Source organism: Lactuca serriola, chromosome 3 (genome assembly GCF_051521515.1).
Source record: "Lactuca serriola cultivar US96UC23 chromosome 3, Lser_US96UC23_V15, whole genome shotgun sequence".
Lineage (NCBI taxonomy): Eukaryota > Viridiplantae > Streptophyta > Magnoliopsida > Asterales > Asteraceae > Lactuca > Lactuca serriola.
Window position 1 is genome coordinate 293,182,332 of NC_136410.1, and position 22,401 is coordinate 293,204,732.

General features: G+C 35.2%; 1 long non-coding RNA gene across 3 annotated transcripts; it reads right to left on the reverse strand.

Annotated features, from left to right (window-relative positions):
• Positions 1-9,318: 9,318 nt before the first annotated feature.
• On the reverse strand, positions 9,319-22,119 carry LOC145094079 (uncharacterized). Of its 3 annotated transcripts, none has more exons than XR_013703206.1 (5): positions 21,902-22,119; positions 11,296-11,441; positions 10,607-11,153; positions 9,883-10,027; positions 9,319-9,490 (listed from the first exon to the last, which is right to left on the reverse strand). It is a non-coding gene; the product is annotated as an uncharacterized LOC145094079 (long non-coding RNA). The 3 variants fall into 3 exon arrangements; XR_013703208.1 differs by having other exon boundaries at positions 10,607-11,173; XR_013703207.1 differs by lacking the exon at positions 9,883-10,027.
• Between the last annotated feature and the right edge of the window lie 282 nt (positions 22,120-22,401).

A 22,401-nucleotide genomic window follows, 5' to 3' on the forward strand; every position in this document is an offset into this window, starting at 1 on the left:
TTTCTTTTGAAGAAACCCTAAGGCCGTGATTTTGCATACTCCCTCTACCCTTTCTCTCTTCTACTTTCCTTCTTGTTAGTTTGGTTGTGATTCCATTAGAGGCATTACATTTGTGGTGCTAGGCTTCCAAGAAGATCAAGATCAAGATCAAGATCAAGATCAAGGGAATTATCAATTGTTTGCTATAACAATTGAAAGGTATGTATCTCCTAACCCTAGTCTACTATTTTTCAAAAACAGCCTCCTCCTCTAGGGTTCTTGCTTTGCAATTCAAAGTTTTATGTTCAATAGTTAAAACATAGATCCAAAGTAGGTTGCATGTGAGCTTAGGAATTGTTTTCTAGTTTATTTGTTTTACCTAAAACCCAACAAATGTTCCCAACAACACCCAATACTCCTCACAAACTCGAGAATGTAAGAGTGTGTGAACAATATTTACACTAAATTCATTCAATAGAAATCAGTTTAGTGCTTGTTACCTAGTCCAATTTACAAAACAATTACGGATTTTGCAATTAGATAACTTGAATGACCTAACCCTAATTCAAATGGGCAATAAGAATCATAATTAGAATCAAACATTTGATTGAAACAAAATCAAATTCACTAGATAGAAATTGAAAGCAAACATCAAGTCAAATGATTGAAATCACAACTAGGAAGTCAAGACATGAAGTTGGAGAAACTAGGGTTCTAGCCAATCATGGCTAGAACAAGCTCACAAATTTAGAAAATGAAATTAAAGTTCTTACAAAATGAAATCAAATGTTACCAAGTGTTAATCAACTTCAAAATCCTCAATAAAATCTATTTCTCTGCTCCGAAAGTCGACCCCCTCAAGAAAAAATCGGTTCTCCCCTTTAAGAATGGTGAAAAACCGCTTAAAACCCATGTTTACATTTACACGGCCCGCGTAAATTAACACTGTCATTTACACGGCCCGCGTAAACGCAAACATATACTGCGCAGAAATCTACGTTTACACGACCCACGTAAACGCAAGGCTTGCATTTACACGGCCGTGTAAATCTCTGTAAAGCCAAAATGTTCATTTCATTGATATTTTGCTCCTGGGTGCTCCGCAAGTCCCGAAATTTTGTCCGCAACTGTTATTTACCTCCTCCAACAATATTCTACCTCCAAAAGTCCCTGAAATATCACAAAAGTATGTGAATAAAATTGCCTCATGAAAAATCCCGAAAAACATGCAAAATGCATGAGTTTAAGCCTATATGCAATGTATTTTTATAAAATAAAGCTACAAAATGGGTACGTGAAATGCACCTAACAACTGCATGTTGTTGTGATTTTTTTTTTTATAATTTTTGTATTAAGATATGACTAGTTTATGTAAAAGATCTGCATAATTTCTTGTGAATATATTTATTTTTTATCTTGTATAAGTATGTAAGAATACCTTTGTTTTTATAATGATTTTGCATTAACTTCAAAATAGGTGAATTAATGAATGTAGTATTGAACGTGTCATTGCCTGACTTTATACAGATCTCATTTTGGAAGAAAGAATTGTTGCAATGTTGACACAGGTGGTTGGTGGCGGCTCTTGGTGGTGGTAAAGTTTGGGTTTGACTTCTCTGAATTTGAGAGTTAGTGTACAATAAGTTCTATTAACTTGTGAATTTTGTGTATTAAACTATAAATGGACTGTATAAAATTGTATTTTATACAAGTTTTGTGTTAAAATAAGAATGAATGCATGCATGAAAATATTAGACTAAAAAAATTACGATTTTACCATTTTCTTACCAGAAAGACAACAATCAGGATTTTAACATACTTGATAATATTCACTATATATATTCACTTATTAAATGAGTGTTCTTCGGGTTCTTAATCTTTTGTGGTTCTCATTTGAACCAATCCCTATATATATATATATATATATATATATATATATATATATATATATATATATATATATATATATATATATATATATATATATATATATATATATATATATATATGGCTGTTTAATGTTGGAATAATGACTTGAAAGGGTAACGCATTTTCGACTTTTGTCACATTTAGTCACTAAACTTTTTTTCGTTATCTATTTGCCATTGAACTATTGAAACTGTTCACATTTTACCCTTATGACCGGCTGTTGCCGGTCATAAGGGTAAAATGTGAACAGTTTCAATAGAATAATGGCAAATATATAACAAAAAAAAGTTTAGTGACTAAATATGAACAAACTCGAAAGTTCGTTTCCTTCTAAAAAGTTCAATGACTAAATGTGAACAAACCTCCTCTTGTATTATGTTTTAGCAAATTATTTATTTTTGTTAAATTATAGCAACATTTGTTGATGAAGAAATCTATGAAATAAAAAAAATAATAAAAAAACAAAACACAAAAAATATATTTAAAAATACAAAAAACCAAAACCGAAATAAAAAACCAATGGTTTGATATTTTCCAAAATAAAAAATCAAAATTTACAATATGATTTTGGTTTTACAAAAAATGAACCATTCTCACTGATGTGAATTATGACCATTGGTTTGGCATGCGAAATTTGTGACATCCCATGAATATATAGTTACAACATCGTCTGAACTCGTAATTCATAGTAACGGGTTAGAGTATCATCGCATGAATACGTACTTACAACATCGCCTGAACTCGTAATTCATCACCTACAGGTTATGTGTCTGCTGGTGTTTCCACTGGGTTGTCAAGAATAGTCCGTGGTCACCATCTATACTCTGGTAGATGACTACATCGCCACATTGCAGGTTAAGGTTATGGTATCTCCTTTCATCCTACATCACATATTCATCATCATCTATTTACCTAATTATCACCACCTTTCTATCATCACCTATCTCTCATCATTTTATTTCATCACGCACCAACTATTTCATCTACCCATGTTTAATTCGCAACGTATTTGTAGATATAAAATAAATATACTGTTTAAATCTTTTAAAACATGTATAAAATTGTTCATCCAGCATAGACAACAAGTATTCAAATAATATGCACACATAGCACGTAATTTATATAAAATACTTCATATCTATGTGTAAGATGAAAGTAACTATATATACCATAAAAAATCCCATAAATGCTTCCTAACTTCGAACCCCAAGGTTTACTCTACTAAAGCTTCATATTCTCGGCTCTCTGAACCTAGAAGGGTTCAGATCTATCACACCAAAAAGCTCAAGATAGCTCTTCCTCTCACTCTACACATTCAAGCTCGCTAGGGTTCTCACTTATGGGAAAGGTAGTCGCAATTGAAGGCCATAAGTGCCTATAAATATTGCTCGGGCCCAAAGATTTAAGGTTTCTGCCAACAGCGCGGACTCGTCGAGTCGCCTCACCGACTCGTCGAGTCCGTTCATTAATCCGAGTCATCAGTCGCGACCTTACTCGACGAGTTGAGGCGTCAACTCGTCGAGTCTCTCTTCTTAACTCAAAAGAAAAATACTTAAATGATGATACCTGGAAATCCGGATGTTACATTTTGCTTTTTTATTTCATAGATTTCTTCATCAACAAATGTTGCTACAATTAAACAAAAACAAATAATTTGCTAAAACATAATACAAGAGGAGGTTTGTTCACATTTAGTCATTGAACTTTTTAGAAGGAAATGAACTTTCGATTTTGTTCATATTTAGTCACTAAACTTTTTATTCGTTATCTATTTGTCATTGAAGTATTGAAATTGTTCATATTTTACCCTTATGACCGGCAACAGTCGGTCATAATGGTAAAATGTGAACAGTTTCAATAGTTCAATGGCAAATACATAACGAAAAAAAGTTTAGTGACTAAATGTGACAAAAGTCGAAAGTTCATAGCCGGTCATAAGGGTAAAATGTGAACAGTTTCAATAGTTCAATGGCAAATAAATAACGAAAAAAAGTTTAGTGACTAAATATCAAAAAAGTCGAAAGTTCATTACCCTTTCAAGTCATTGTCCCGTTAATGTTAGTCAAACGTTAAAACTTAATGGAATATATAATGAAAGACATTCTATCTTTTATTTAGTTTGGAAAAAATAACCACTTGGAGTTAAATATGTAAAATTAGATCAGATTCACAAGTTAAAAGGATCCAAAGCTTTCCAAAACTAACTTTCTGAATTTTAGTTTATTCATTTTATATCTAAATTTAATACTTTTACTGACGAACAATATTTTTTTAGCTTTTTCTAAAAACAAGTAGTTCAATATAGGATGGTAAGATTAACTAATTTTTAAAAAGATAACAGTTTCGTATTATTAAATGTTTCGCGGTCAGATATAACAGAAATGAATATACGATAAATAAATGATCCCAATAAATGTTAGTTATAGAAAATCAACTACTTGCTTTAATTAAAATAATATTATATATAGTTTATTTTCCGTGGGATTGTCGTTTATTTACAGAAAAATACAATTACTGGACTCTTGGAGTTATGTTTAATTTTCTAGAATTCTTAAATTTAGAGTATGCTTTTGATTATTGATTAGGAACATGTGTATCCACTATTAATTCTAACAAACTATACATATTCTATTATATTATAGAGTCTAAGATCAAATAAGAAGGAAAATTTTGTTAGAAAAGTAAAAAGTTTTTTTTCTACATATTTTTTTAGCAAACATACAAAATGATTCATTAGATGATTCACGAGTCAGATAATTCACAAGGAAAAATTCCAAAAAACATCTCCATGATTCATTTTAAAGTAAATTAAAAAAAAAATACACTTTTTGGGTGAATCATGTTATTTTTTATTCATCTAGTGATTCATTTCATTTGTTCGCCAAAAAAATATGTAGAAAAAAAACTTCTTACCTTCCTACTAAATTTTTTTTTACCGGATCTATGTTGATTATATTATATTTATGTTTATGGTTTAAGAAGTATTATATTATATATTTTTCTACTTAAACCATTTTATTTTGGAAATATTTTTTCCATGACCAATGTGAACTCATATTGAAGATTGATTACAATAATTAAAAGTATATATATATATATATATATATATATATATATATATATATATATATATATATATATATATATATATATATATATATATATATATATACTAGTGAATTTTAGAGAGTCATGCTGAGCATGGCCCACAAAGAGTAATTTTGAAAATTTAAAAGTGACATGACATCAAAAGTATAATCCCTTATTAAGACAAATATTGAAAGTACAATGTCATTATTAGATGAATGTTAAAAATTAAAATGCCTTATAATAAGAAAATCGAACTACAACTCTACAATTTATATAAATAAAAATAGTTAGGTATAATACACAAGCAAAATGAAAACACGTTCTTTTGGTCTTTGTTTGATGGGTGTCCTATCGACATGTTTCTTCCAAAGACATCTCGCTGGATGGAACACTACTCTTCCCCTCTTATGTCTTCTATCTCTAGCAACAATTTGGATTTAAAACGTAAATTCGAACTCTTAACGCGAAATGGCTTGATGCTTGATGTTTAATTTTTAATTTTGTGTTATTGAACCATCACTCCACCTCTCATCTCAACAACACCTAGTGAAAAATGTGAAGCCAAAAGAAGTAAATAAACACTCCTAAATTGAAAACACTGCTTCTCCCCTGCTTTGATGTTCTCTGTCTCCTCCTTACCTAGAAAAAATGTGAATATAATTGAAGAAATAAAATATCAAATAACTAAATTTAGTCTACCTTTTGATAATCAGTTTTGACCGCTAAATAAAAATGAAGATGTAAATAGGCACATCCAAACACCCCTACCATGACGACGAATATGAGACTGAACCAATGATTTTATAAACTTAAAGAGGGAGAACCCAAACCATAGAAATAAAAATATGCAAATTTGACAATCACCAATGATGTTACATAGTATTACTTACATGACAACTAAAAGAGTTATATAAAATTATATGAAGTTATCAAATCAATCAAGCATTATCCGTAGGTAAAGCCACTTTCCCCTGGAATTAGACTGCACAACTACCACCACTACCAATTTGATATTACTCCCTTTAATCAATGATCATCTTATATTGATATATAAGCTACACATAAGTATACTTCCTCTTGCACTTCAATCTATAAATTGTGACAACCCGAAATTTCCACTGTACGAACATTATCTATTTAATAGAAGCTAGTTCAGTTTCAGTGATTTTCAAGCTTTTCCGAAAAAGTCTGTGTACATTAGGGTTTATGTTTTAGAGGATATCAGGAGAGTGGATGCTCCTGGTTTTGTGAAATTTGGGCATTTCAAGTTTCATAATGTTGCAGTCAAATATCAGGAATAAAAATATTTTCTGCCAAAATATTCCAGGACTATAAATAGTTTTCTGAATTAAATTAATTCATTATTCACAATTCCAAATAGAGAAAAGCCATATTCTCTCTGACGGATCTTCGAGTTTTCATCCCAGATTGTGAGTCTACTTTACTATATGTGTTTCAATACTTGTTTAATGCTTATTAACAACAATAACATGTTTAGATTACAAGATCCGGGAGTTTACCGCCCAAGAACGTTCTTGGGGAGTAAACTCCAAAATGGAACTTTAATACTTTCTAGACCCATTCCTATGTTAGAGGACTTATCAAGGACATTGTGTATGATCTTTATAGGCTAGAAATCATCCAAGAAACACAAGTTCTTGGAGTTTACGGCCAAGGAACTACCTTGGGCCGTAAACCCCTTTTAAAGGGCAATTAGTGCCCTAAAACTTCCCCAAATGCTTAAGGACTTAAACCCTCAATTACTTGTGCTCATTTAAGACATCTAAACCCATAAAAATCATAAGTTTGTAGGAGTTTACGGCCAAGAACCCCTCTTGGGCCGTAAACCCCTTTTTGAAGGGTAAAAATCATTCCAAGCACACCTTAAGCCTTAAGACAATTTACCTTGCACCCTTGGGACTAGAATGGAGAGTAGAACACATAAAAACCACTCCTTGAAAGGAGTTTACGGCCAAGGAACATGGCTTGGGCCGTAAACTCCAAGTGAAGGCACAAAAGTGTGCCTCTTGTCCCCATTAGCCTTAGATAAATTCATGGAAGCCATCCTTGATGTTTAAGAGCCTCAAAACAATTAAAATCCAAGAGTTTACGGCCATAAACTCTAGGGTGAAGGGACCTTAGGCCGTAAACTCCCATATGGAGTGTTCTAGAGCCTTAAACTACTTCATGTGTTATTCCAACAAAGCTAGGAGTGTTCTAGGATCAAGATAGCACCACAAAACACCCAAAACCACCCTTTGAGGAGTTCACGGCCATAAACCTATGAGTTTACGGCCGTAAACTCCAAGGTGTGGGGTTTGTTGGGTGGTTAACTCCTATACAAGGCCCTTTGATGTTTCAAACCCTTTTGCCTTGTCCCGTAGCAACTTAGATGCAACCATTTGAACCTTAAACACTCATAAAAGTGTTTAAATGTTTTCTAAGTGTCTTAACTTATTTATTTAAGTTATTATATGTCTAATTAGTTATATATATGCTTATTATATGATAACTAGGCTCGTGCGTGTAAACCAGTCTCCGTTTGCCACCTAGCACGGTAGCCGACACTGCAATTCAAACGACTCACCACAAGTGAGTTCATACCCCTTGAATCAACCTTTGAAATGATTTTAAGTGTTTTAAATACTTTATGGGGGGGGGGGGGGAATACAAGTCAAATACTTATAAGTTATTGCTTCAATCACATGTGATTGCATTTAATCACATGTGATTAATAACTAGGAAAACAACGATTTTTACCACTGTTCAAACTGTTTATCAAATTGCTTTACTTTGAAATGTTTTACAAACTGTTTTACTATCCAAACTTATTTATAGACTGTGATTCAAACAAATGCTTCTTACACTTAAACTGTTTTATCAACTTATGCTTCAAAATGTTTTATAGATCGACATCAAGTCGATCTTCTCTTGAAATTATATTGCTGCTTCCGATGTTTTACGAAAACTTATTTATGCTTTTATATATCCAATTGCATGCCCATATATGTATAGATATATAAATAATGTGCTAAGGGCTTAGGAAAGCCATCCGCCCTATTTCCTTTTCCTCGATTTGGATGTGGTCTGGTGGGATTTTGGGTGACCATCCGAAGGTCGTTTCCATATTACTTATATATCATATATACATGTATAGACATAAAAGTACTTCCATATTCATACTCATCAGTACATCATTAGCTGGTTACCATCGGGGTAACGCAGGATCATACATATACAGATATACTAGAAACAATACATATACAGATATACGAGAAACAATACATATACAGATATACGAGAAACAATACATATACAGATATACTAGAAGCAATACATATACAGATATACTAGAAACAATACATATACAGATATACGAGAAACAATACATATACATAAATACATAATAATTGTGATCCACTGTGTCGGAGCATGCCTTAAATGTCATGACCCGAGTTGTAGCCAGAATTCTCTTGGAGGGAGAGCGTGAGTTTGCATATAGATCTATACTGGATTGACTATCCTACACCTTGCTGCTAGCTACAGCCGGACCTGCAGGTCTGCGGGTGCCAAACGTCATTTCTTTTATTACGACCATTCATTATGTCGTTGTTACCAGTCGATAGCATGGTGCAATTTATCACAATATACCTTAATATAAATCCCGTTTAAGGTAGTAACATTTAGTACAGCAGTAGTCTTATTATACAAAGCTACAGTACTACAATGATTTACCCATTACATATTTTAGTGATAACCTCACTTAAGCATTAATGTACAAACTATATTTTAACAAATGATAGTTATATTTGGGTAATCAAACACTTTTACAACTGAAAAGTTTACAAAATAGTCTAGCCTTGGTAGAAGGTTACTTTTATAGAAAATATAGGAATTTCTGAGTGATTCAAACTTTTACAAACACTTTGAAACATTTACTTACATTTTTACAACTTATACATTGAGTCAGGTTCAAACGTTTTTACAAGAAACATTGACACTAAAATACTTATGAACTCACCAGCTTAATGCTGATAAACTCTTTCAAAATAACTTGTATTCTCAGGTCATCAGTAGACAGGTACTGAGGCCAGCTTTTGAGAAGATGGAGGGCATTCAAGACTCGTCTCATATTATTTTGTTATACATTATTTTTTTGGTGTCTATAACTGTACATGACACACTTGTATTAAAATTATATATTTAATGCAATGGATGATGTTGTTTGCTTATTTACATTTACTGTGTTGTGATACTATACATGACGTCCTCCGCCCCAGAACGTTTCCGCCGTTCTTGGTTTTGGGGTGTGACATAAATCATTATGGATCTTTAACATCTCTACCAACTTATAAAATACTATGATGTAAAAAGAAGGCGAATTAACACCTGCGCCGGAGAGCCATATATAATGATATGTAGAGATTCATCCCACTATGTAGGGCCAATTAGACGTCTTCTAATTTGTGGTTCCGAAGCAACATACTTTTCCCTAAAAATACCAATTAAGTTGCTCACATATGTCAAAAAAATCATAAAGTAAAAACTAAACAAGAAAATAAAGATAATCAAATAAATAGTATCAACAAAAAATGGTTAATTATGTTAGTGTAAAAAAGTTTATATTCACCTATTTTTCCTTTCATATTGAAATCACGTTTCCATTTCTTACATTTAATCCCTACCATAAATGGAATGGGCACTGACAAGTAAAACTACTTCTTACCAGTTATGTTTATATATAACAGATAAGTAAAACTACTTCTAAACCCTAAACCATCTCCATATCTTTAGGCAAGTTGTGCAACATTTGAGACATTTGACTTTTAGGTTCCAAAGAAATAGACAATTAAGAAAAAAAATGAAAGACTTAACTCTTCTTACCTCTTAGAGTTAGTGTGTGAATGAAAGATGTAGATGGTAATTAAGCATCTTGCCAAACAAGATAGCGGTTCCCTTAAAAGTCTTCAAGAACACATGGACTATTCATCTTATAGCTCCCCTAATAGCCCCCAAACATTGTCCAATTCTAACAGAAAAAAAAAGGTTTGGTTATTTTAACTATTTTCATAATTTTGTGGGTCTTTATTTAATAAAAAAATGTGCAGCGTCACGACCACAACGCTGTTGCATCTTTGATGTTTGTGATTAACTGAGTTATTTTATGTCCTAGAGTCATTTATCCATGTTTATTTAGATTTAGATGAAAACTGATGGCTACTATGACTTTATCAGGTAGTTTTGTTTAGATTTGGCTGAAAACCAAACATGCTAACATAATACTGCAACTTTATTATGTTATTATCATGTCAAAACTACGACATATATATATATATATATATATATATATATATATATATATATATATATATATATATATATATATATATATATATATATATATATATATATATATATATATAGAAGTCAATGAAACTGAGGTGAAAGTAACAAAGTATTGACATGAAAACTTTAAAAATAATCTAAAATTTTCCACATGTATGCAAACGATATAACATAAAATCAAAACTACTGCTAGATGAATAGTTTCAGGAACAAATTATGTTGCGATTTCACAAAATTAAGATGAAATTAAAATATCGTCAACCTGAAAGATGCACCAACTTATGCATGCATCATGAAGCTTTTGAAGCTCTTTGAAGTCTTGCTATTGCGGGTCAATGAGCTTAGCTATCCAAACCCGACATCTAAAGAGAAGATTTGAGGGAGAAGATTTACATAATAAAACTATATTAAAACCCCAACTTGGGAAAAAAAAAATAAATTACATCTCGTTGCTTTACATATAATACTAAAGAACAATAACTAAAAAACCAAACATTGACCTTCCCCTCTGGAGGAAATTCAACATTGTTCTATCGAATCTTCGGGAGACAAAACTGGGTTAAAATAGCATTTACAAATAAAGGTTATTCTTTTAATTTATAACCCAAGCAAGCAAATAAAGAGAATCCCACATCACTATATACTAAATCTGAAATAGAGTTAGAATATGTTTTTTTGGCTAACCTGTTACTAAGAATAGTGAAGAAAACGTAGTAAAAAATGTCAGCTGTCCTGGACAGGGTGTAGGAATATACGTTAATCCCATTAGATACAACTTCAAATCAGTCATGAGGATTAGAAGAAGCCTCCTGTCAATTGAATCTAGTTACTGCACTTCCAAATAAAAATATTTGTAACCAAAAAAGAATGTTACGAAAATTATTAAAACATAAAAACAAACCCCCATGTTGAAAAAGTAAGTAATTGAAATTGTGAAAGACAAATAGACACCTTTCTTTGTTCAAAATTTCAAGAAACTTCAGTATTTTAGTTAGCATGAAGGCGTAACAGTTTGAAGCCGTTGTTTTCTTGTTACCTCATACCTCCCCTGATGCTTCTTCTCCCTCCAGTCACTCTTTGGTTATTAACGGCAACTCCTAATCAGAATGGATATTAGAACAATATGTGAGTTAGTAAACCCTAACCAGATTTGTAGAGAACAACATAAGCAATCAGTGACTGGAGGCATAGTCTTCTAATTTTGCACCAAACAAAATCACAAAGAAGAAAATCACAACATCACAAAGTAAATAAAATAAATCGCTGATTTTGATTCCCCTTCATGACCGATCCCGAGAGGGATATCAACTATGAAGCACCAATATTCAAGCCTTTGAATTCACAAGCACCATAAAGCATAAATAATATAATATTAAAATTAAATTAAAACCTCACCTGAAGTGTTGTATAGAGAGAGAAGTAGCAAAAATATCAAAGATAATGTAAGGTCAAACCTTCAAATATGATGATGTTTGAAATTAATCTCAGCATCAGCGTATATCTCTGTATCAGCATCAGCGTTTGAGCAGCTCAGTATGTTTAGTTTATTCAGTGTATTGTATCAGATCTTGTATTTATCTTGTTTCCATAGTTAGCCTAATTAGTTAGCTGGCATATCCCTGATTTGTAGGGATTGTCTAGAATAGTAGTATATAATCATTTATCTAGGTTTGTGAATGGTTACGCCTTTCACAAACCCTAAACGCTGCTTTGTGCACACGATAATCTCTTTGTGAGATTATCTTTCTTAGTGAAAGGTTTTCTTCGTGAATTCTTCTTATTCTTATTTACTGTCACTGTTCGATAAATTGATTTATCTAAAGGTCTTTTCAATTGGTATCAGAGCAGGTTTCTTTTATCAAACAAATGGCTTCATCTTCCTCTTCGTCAAACTCATCAAATTATCCTTCCGCTAAAATTCCTCCTTTTGATGAAACAAATTTTGCCATGTGGAAAATAAAGGCTCTATACGCTTTAGAGTCAGTAGATGAAGACATGTTGGACATCGTCGAAAAGGGTCCATACGTCTCAATGTATCAGCCTCTGAAAAACAACGTTCCTGATGGTGCTATGAAGAAAACACCTAGAGAAAACTAGACGGAAGATGACAAAAGAAAAAATGGTATTGTTGTTCGTGCTCGTGCTGCAATCAGCTATGCTGTACCATACAATATCTTTGGGCTGGTTCAAAATTGCATCTCAGCAAAAGAGATGATGGATACTCTGACTGTATCTTTTGAAGGCACTGAAGAAGTCAAGGCTACTCAAATAAATGATCTTAACAGAAGGTATGAGCATTTTTTTGAAAAGAAAGGTGAAACTTTGACTCAAACCTTTAACAAATACAATACTCTTGTTAACGATCTACGGAGATTAGATCAGTTAAAGCATAGAACTGTTCTAGTGCAGAAGTTTTTGGATTCTCTGGGTGCAGGTTGGGAGAACCATGTTGATGTGTTGAAAAATAGTGAGAAGATCAACACTATGGACTTACAAAGTCTGTATGGAAATCTTCGATACTATGAGGAATCCAAGCTTCAAAGAAAGGAGCTGATGAAAGATTCTCAGCGTGAATCATCTGTAGCTTTGTTCTCAAACAAAAAGCTAGTGTCAGATTCAGACATTGAAAGCCATTCAGACACTGATTCCTCTAAAACTGACACTGATGATCTTGAAAAAGTTGTGGCTAGTGCAGCTTTGATTGTTTGAGAAATCAGGCCGAAAATTCTTAAAGTTTTAGAAGAAGATGGGTGGAAAGTTTTCAAAAAGATCAGAAGCTGATAAAAGGCATGGTGCTGATAAGAAAGAGAAGGCTCAGTGCTTTAACTGTGGGAGCACTGATCATTTTGCAAAGGAATGTAAACAAAAAAAACAAGGCTCAGATGAATATTGGAAGCAGAAGTACAACAAGCTGATTGAGAAACTGAAAGCAGAAAACTTGGAACATAAAGTTCTTGTTGCTGAAGAAGAAAATTGGAAGGCTGATGAGGAATCATCAGATGATGAAGTCAAGTGTCTAATGGTAAAGATAGAAGACACGGATGTTCCTGAAAAAGGCACAAGTACATTTGATGTTGATATGTTTGATGTAGTTGAAAACTCCAAGAAGCACAACACTGACTCTCCTTCAATGTATCAAGTCAAAAACTTTGTTTCCTATTCAATGAATGAAAAAATCAAAATGTTTGAGTATTTGGGTGTTATTAATTCTAAGAAGAATCAAACAATAAGGGATTTGCAAAGTCAACTTGATCTTCTTAAAACTGAAATATCCATGAAAAATAACCTTAGTGATTCTACTCAGGAAAATCGTAGAATCACTAGTTTGTCAAACTCATCTTTGTCTGCTGAAATTGATAATGTTAAAGATCTTTTGATCAAAGAACAAACTGTGCTTCATACTTGGGCAAAATCTCAAAAAAATGCCAATTATATTATTTCTGCTCAAATTCCACATTCATGTGAGAAAATTCTTGGGGCTAATTTTGCAGAAGCTGAAAAAGTTTTTAAATCACAAGAAAAAGAATCTGAATTTTATTCCATGAATGAGCTGAAAAACAATTTCAAAAATAAGTTTGTCAGTAACTCTTTTATTAATCAGAGTTTAATTGATGAATACTGTGTTACTAACTCTAACGGTGTTACTGAATGTAATGTTGAAATTACCGGAATTGATCCACCCTCTTACCCTGCACATCTTGTAAGACCAACTCCTCTCACTGAGAATATTATTGCTTTTCCTATCTCAAATGGAGTGTTTCATGCTGTTCATGAACAACTTAAGCACTTTCCTGATTGAAATGCAATTGTGAATAAGTCCAAATCAGACACTGATGATAGCTCATCGTCTATCACTAATCATAATTTGTCTGACACTGAATTCAGTTGTGATTCAATAATAAACAAAAGGACACAAAGCTCTCTTGGTGAATCTTACAAGTCGAAATGTGTTAAGTCCAAAAAATTGCTCACCAAGAGGAACTTTGGTACTAGAGTTTGTTACAGATGTGGTGATACCTCTCATAATATTAGTGAATGTTCATTTGATAAATCATCTTTAAGAGCTGATAATATTAAAGTTAGAAATGAAAAATGGAGTCTTAAGTCAAATTCTTTAAACTGTCTTCCTAAGCAGTGTTGTAATCTATTATCAAATAACTTTGTGAATGACCCATCCTCGAATGGGTCAGTATGTTCTAACTAGTTTCTCAGCACTGCAGGGTTAGGAGCATCTTTGGTACTTAGATAGTGGTTGCTCAAGACATATGATAGGATCAAAGTCTCTCCTGGAAGACTATGTCAAGAAAACTGGTCCTGCAGTAACTTATGGAGACAATGGAAAGGGGTTCACTAAAGGATATGGAAATATCAAATGTAATAACGTGGTTTTTCAAAATGTTTCATATGTAAAGGGTCTCAAACACAACCTTATCTCCATCAGCCAATTGTGTGATGCTGACTATGAAGTTCACTTTACAAAGAAGGAAGGTAGAGTTGTCAACACTGATAAGAACATCGTACTTTCAGCAAGTAGAAAAGATGATATATATGTTCTTGATATGTTCTCAAGTGACAAAGCGCTGATGCGATGCTTCTTTACAAAGTCTCAGACCAATCTTAGCTAGATTTGGCACAAAAGGTTCTCTCATCTGAACTTCAAGAACCTATCCAAAATATCCAATCAAGATCTAGTCAGAGGGCTTCCAAAATTCAGCGTTGTGAAAGACAAGATGTGATCAGCTTGTGAACAAGGAAAACAAACCAAGTCCTCTTTCAAACCCAAGTCTTGTTCCAGGATATCAGTCCCTCTTCATTTACTCCACATGGACTTGTTTGGACCTATTCATGTCCGTTCTCTAGGTGGAAATAAGTATACTCTAGTGGTTGTGGATGAGTTCACTCGATTTACATGGGTGGTTTTCCTGAAGAAGAAAAGTCATGCTGCACAAGAAATTATTTCATTGATTCGTAAAAATGAGACACTGACAGGTCTCAAAGTTAAGCAACTAAGAAGTGATCATGGTACTGAGTTCCGAAATTCAACTCTTGAAGAATTTTGTGATCATAAAGGCATTGGGCAAAACTTCTCAGCTCCTCGTACTCCTCAACAAAATGGAGTCGCTGAACGAAGAAATAGAACACTGATTGAAGCAGGAAGGACCTTAATGATTCATGCTGGTCTTCCTATGTCATTTTGGGCTGAAGCTGTCAATACAGCGTGCTTTACTCAAAATCGATCCTTAATTCACAGGACTCATAAGAAGACACCATATGAAATGCTGAAAAGTCGAAAGCCAGAAGTATCCTTCTTTCACGTGTTCGGATGTATTTGTTATATTCTAAATCAGGGTGACCCAAGATCTAAATTTGAACCTAAGGCTGAAAAAGGTATTTTTGTTGGGTACTCATCTATTTCGAAGGCTTTTCGTGTTTTTCATGTGAACAGGCAATGCATTAAAGAATCCATTCATGTGAAGTTTGATGAGGAATCATACACTGATGAAAAAGTCACTCATTCCTCCTCTATTTTTCAAGAGCTTCTCTCTTGCCGATCTGAGGAAGTTCCTCTTGCTGGAGATGAAGCTGATATTTCTGATTCTATCGTTCCAGTTCCACGTTCCTTGAATCAAGATACTGTAGCCAGATCATCAAATGATTCGTCGGGTGCTGATGAAACCCTTGAAGCTGAAGATTCATCAGTGTCAAGCTCTCCGGAATCAGCATCAGTTTCTGAACATCGATATCATCCTGTTGATCAAATTATTGGGAATATTCATGATGGTGTCCGAACCAGATCTTGTGTATCTAATAACTTTTGCATGTATGTTAATTTCGTTTCAATGATCTTAGCTGACAAGATACACACAGCTCTTCAAGATGCTGATTGGATTAAAGCCATGCAAGAAGAACTGAATGAGTTTGCAAGGCACAAAGTTTGGACTCTTGTCCCAAGACCATCAGGAAAGACCATCACCGGAACTCACTGGGTCTATCGCAACAAGGTTGATAAAGATGGAATCATTACTCGCAACAAGGCAAGGCTTGTCGCTCAAGGGTTTACTCAAATTGAATCCATCGACTACGGGGAAACCTTTGCTCCAGTTGCTCGCATTGAAGCAATCAGACTGTTTCTCGCATACGCATCCTACATGAATTTCATTGTCTATCAGATGGATGTGAAAACAGCCTTTCTTCATGGTGTGTTAGAAGAAGAAGTTTTCCTCAATCAGCCCCCAGGCTTTGTTGACAAAGATCACCCTGATTATGTGTACCGATTAGACAAAGCTGTTTATGGACTGAAGCAAGCACCCAGGGCTTGGTATGAGACGCTGACATCGTATCTTCATGAAAATGGATACAGACGAGGAGCAATCGACAATACTTTCTTCATCAAAAACAAAGGCTCAGATATGGTTCTTGTTCAAATCTATGTTGATGACATCATTTTTGGCTCTTCAAATGAGAAACTAAGCAAGGAATTTGCAGAGATCATGTCTCAAAGGTTCGAAATGAGCATGATGGGGAAGATGACCTTTTTCTTAGGTCTTGAAGTTCAACAACAAACGTCAGGTATTTCTATTTGCCAAAGTAAATATATTTCTGACTTGCTTGTTAAGTATTCTCTTAGTGACTGCAAACCAGCCTCTACTCCAGTGTCCAAGACTGATAAGATACACGCTGATCCAACTGGAACTGATGTAAATCACTCTCTATATCGAGGAATGATTGGATCTCTTTTATATCTCACGGCAAGTCGTCCTGATATCATGTTTGGAACCATTCTCTGTGCTCGATTCCAAGCTAATCCCAAGGAATCCCATCTCATGGCCTTCAAACGTATCTTTCGATACTTGAAAGGGACTCAAAACCTAGAACTGTGGTATCCTCGCGACTCAGCATTTGAACTTTTTGGATACACTGATTCAGACTATGCAGGATGCAATTTAGGCAAAAAGAGTACGTCTGGTGGATGTCACTTCCTTGGTAATCGTCTCATCAGCTGGTCTAGCAAGAAGCAAACATCAGTTGCCATCTCGACTGCAGAAGCTGAGTACGTTGCAGCTGGGAGATGTTGTGCTCAGCTCTTATGGATTCAAAATCAGCTTTTGGACTACAGGATCAAGTTCTCAAAGACTCCCATATATTGTGATAACACCAGTGCCATTCAAATCACACAAAACCCTGTTCAGAACTCAAAGACGAAGCATATCGAAATCAGACATCGTTTCATCAGAGATAATGTTGAAAAGGGAATGGTTGTTCTTGAACATGTCAAGACTTCAGAGCAACTTGCTGATATCTTCACTAAGGCACTGGATTCTCAAACAACTGCTTAGATTATTGGAGAACTTGGAATGATTACTTTATAATTAATTTTGCTGATTAATTTTGCTAATGTTTGGTGTTGTCTTATAAGCTGATGTATATTGTGCTGATGATGATATGCTGGTGATATTTGCATACTAAGTACTTGGTTTGATCTCCTATCTTTCTCTCTTCTTTAACTTTTCTCAACTAAAGTTGAATGATTCACTGTATTAAACCATACACTGATAACAACTTGAAACTCTTTGCCGACGGTTAGATCAAAACACCAAGATCTATCACACGCAAATATCTCTTCTTACCAATCTTACACTGATTCCATAATTCAGTGTGACAAAACACACGCTGATGAGCATCTAAAAATCTTTGCTGATGGTTAGATCAAAACACCAAGATCTATCACACGCAACTATCTCTTCTTACCAATCTTACACTAATTCCGTGATTCAGTGTGACAAAACACACACTGATGAGAATCTAAAAATCTTTGCCGATGGTTAGAGCAAAACACCAAGGTTTATCACACGCAACAATCCTTTCTTAACCTTCTTCTCATTCAGTGTCTAATGATTCAGTAAGATAAACCACTCACTGATAAAGACACAACACTCTGTGCCGATGGTTAGATAATATAACTAGTATCTATCACACGCACCAATCTCCTTGCTAGCCCCAATTGAGCAAGTTGTACCTTGAATTGGTGGAGAAATATTTTCACCATGTAACTTTTGTGACTCTGATCTCAACGCTTCCGCGAACACTGATTGACATTTCATCTTCAGTCAACGACTCTTTTACCCAACGGCTATTTTTCTGATCTGACAGGTTGTTACAATACGCCGTTATTTTTAATGAAGATAATCATTACCTTTTTAAAGGCCCGTTTAATTCCATATTTAAACCTCTTCTCACCCTTATTTCAAACTTTCCTTCCACAATCTAAACTTCTTTCACTTATAATCAAAACCCTAGAACCCTAAAAACTCTCTAATGGCTGCTTCTTTGTTCACCTTCTCCTCTACTTCACGAAGGGTAATCCCTGCCCTAAACTCTCCTCCTCTCCCAATATTCATCAAAGCCACCAACGTTGTTTTTAACCCTGATATTCCAGATGTTCATAGGGGTCTTGGACTCGATGATTTTGTTAACTTCTTAGCCTCCTGTCGTCTTCGATACGCCATTAGTGACATTCCATCAGAGTTCTTCCCTGAACAAGTCTGCGAGTTCTACTACACAGCAACAGTCAATGATGAAAACAATGTCATCACCGGGACCATTGGTCGTGGAAGACATTCTGTCTTTATTACCGCAGAACTTCTCAGTGCTGCACTCAGGTTACCTATCTTTGAACTTTTCTATGAACTTCCTTCTATTGAACGGTGTAGACGTCTGTTCGATCAACTAGGATATGATCACTCAAAGGCTGGTGCTCGATCGACTCTTATTTTGCGCTAATGTATGACCCCAGGATGGAAATTCTTCACCGGTGCTCTGTGCAAGTGTGTAGGTAACAAGTCTCGAAGTGGTGATCAATTGAGTAATTATGAGCAACAAGTCGTCTGCTCACTTCTTCTCAACAAAAGACTTGATTATGGGGCCCTATTCTTTGATCAACTTGTTCAGCTTCTTCATGCAAATGTACGTGCTGATCACGTTCCTTTCCCACGCTGGATTACTCTTGTGCTCGATAAATTTTTCGCTGCAGACTACTTTTCGCATACTGGTAATCCCTTCCAATGCCCTCGCATATCTATTCGAATGTATCAAGATGATCCCCTGGATACTGACATCGGAATCTCTGATAGAATGAGAGAATGGATTGCAAATCCATACACTGTTCCTTCTCTCACCGCTGATACTGATGAAGGAGGCGCTGATGGTATCCATGAAGATCATGCCGGTCAAGAAGATGAACCACATGATGGTGGTCAATTCTCTCCTCAACTTTCTCATCATATCGTCTCTAATACTGAGAAAGTTCCCTTAGCTCAAAAGGATTCATTAAGTCAGGGTGAGCAACAATTTCAGGGGGAGCAACCATCTCAAGGGGAGCATCCCTCGCAGGGGGAGAATCCACCCCAGGGGAACCAATATTCTCCAGGGAGGCCACCTAGCTCACCAGCAGCTCCAGCTACTTCATTAATTCAAATTCTGGCCTCAGCATTTACTGAACTTCTGACACTGACTCGGGACATGAGTCAGCGTCTTCTACGCATTGAGGCTGATGTTCATCAGCTAAAGGAAGTTCTCCTGCATACTCCTCCCTCCAGTCCCCAATCTGATGATGCTCAAAAAGGAGGAGATACTGATGATGATGCTGATGCTGATGATAATGTTGATGATGAACCAAATGAGAGAGAAACCGAACCTGTTGACAACACCATTGTTCATCCTGAATCACCAAAGTCGATGCATGAGTCTGACTTTGCAGGGCCTAATAGTCCAGCAGCCACTGAAAAGCTGGTTGAAGATAGTGAGCATGATGATGAACCAGATGATGAATGTCAAATACTGGATATGAACTTCATTACTCCCCTTATTCCAGTTCAAGAAGAAGATTCAGATGATCTTGATAATGAATCTCAAAGGCCAGACATGAACTTAGTCGATCCTGTTGCTGATCCCATTATTCCGGTCCAAGGAGAAGATTCAGACGTTGCCAGTGAAGATTCTCATCCGCTATCTCGAAAGCGTAAGGTAGCAGATACTGACTTGGCTCATTCTCAAACTGATACTTCTTTTCCTGCCAAGAAACCCAAGTCCATAGTCAGTATATCAAATTTGGCGGCTGAATGGAACATGTCTCCTGATCAAGTTAAACAAATTCTTGATGAAGCTAATCAAGCTCAGCTTCTAAAGAATATTGCTCAAGTTGATGAAACTCTTATTCAGCATAAACTTAAGGCCAAAGGATCTTTTGAAGCTCAGATGCAGAAATTCTTGGAATTTCAGTCCAAATCTCAATCTTCTCAGCCTTCTCCTAGCAGTAGTAAGCCTAAGACTGACAGTGTTCTTGACAGGATTGATCGAAAGAGGTTTGAAGACGTTCTTAAATGATGAGTGTGTGGTGATAAGATCATCAAAGTTAAAGCTTCCAAACCACGAAATGAGAAAATTCTTACGTTGCTGATCACTCGTTAAGGTCCTCAGCATTCATACACTGAAGTTGTCAAGAGGGATGAGCTGATCAAATATGGATATTTTGAATGGATGGAATTACTCGAATTAGCATCCAAGCAAACCCCGGCTCACTCCTCGGAACTGACATGTGCTCTTCATCTGCTGATCAAGAAAGTTCAGCGTTTGGATCTTGTTCCTAAAGAACGACCTCAACATCAAGGCCAAAGGTCATCTGTTCCTAGAACTCCAAGAACCAAATTTCAAGTTGATGGTGAAGATGTGTTGGTTCTGGACTTTGGTGCTGGTGGAATAAACAATTCTCTTCCTTTTAGTGTTGACCCGGTTCAACATAAATTTATCTCAGTTCCTGAACACGGGATGTTCTATCTCGATAAAAACAGAAGGATGTGTTTTCAGCGAACTGCTGAGATCCCAAAGGCTCCAACCACTCATCTAGTTGGTTTAAGGCAAATGTGCATGAGTCATCAAGATCTCTTAGGAGAGTTTTCACATTCTTATTGCTATGGAGCTACTGAATAGAAGACAGGAGTTGCTAGATAGTCCTTACTAGCCAGTAAAAATAGAGGCTGAAGCTGAGTATGAAGAGTTCTTGTCCAGAGGTGTTTTAACTTAGTTAGTTTTGAACATCATCATATTGGGCGAGATTGTAAGGTCAAACCTTCAAATACGATGATGTTTGAAATTAATCTCAGCATCAACATATATCTTTGTATCAGCATCAATGTTTAAGCAGCTCAGCATGTTTAGTTTATTCAGTGTATTGTATCAGATCTTGTATTTATCTTGTTTCCATAGTTAGCCTAATTAGTTAGCTGGCATATCCCTGATTTGTAGGGATTGTCTAGAATAGTAGTATATAATCATTTATCTAGGTTTGTGAATGGTTACGCCTTTCACAAACCCTAAACGCTGCTTTGTGCACACGATAATCTCTTTGTGAGATTATCTTTCTTAGTGAAAGTTTTTCTTCGTGAATTCTTCTTATTCTTATTTACTGTCATTGTTTGATAAATTGATTGATCTAAAGGACTTTTCAGATAAAGAGAAGGAGACAAAGTCTATATATATGCAAAACAATATAAAAGATTACCTTGAAGCCCACATCAGGAGCTGAAGCCATAACAGAGGGTGAGTCGGCAAAGTGAAGAAGAGGAGGAAAGGGCACATTTCATCGGCACTTCAAACCAAGCATTATGTGGCAAGAATGTTTGCGGAAACACCCCACCGTCAAGAAGGAAACCCCACCGCCTGGTCGGTATTACCTGATTTCGGTTGAGTCAGCCGCAAAGAAGGAGATGTGCCGATTAAAGGGGACAGTCTGTAGTGATTGAAGAGCAATTGATCTGAATTTCAATTGATTGTTTCTACTACAAATCAACATCAACAAAAATATAACCCATTACCTGGACCATAATAGGAGGCGTCATCTGGTGGTTGAAACAAGGACGTCTGCCGGCAACGTCAGGTGTCCGGGGGGAACACGAGGAGGCGGTGGGGAAAACTACTGCGGATCCTTTTGCAAACAAAAGAAAGAGAAATAGAATAAAAAGTATTTAGAGTAAGGTTGTGGTTGAAAATTTGAGAAGAATG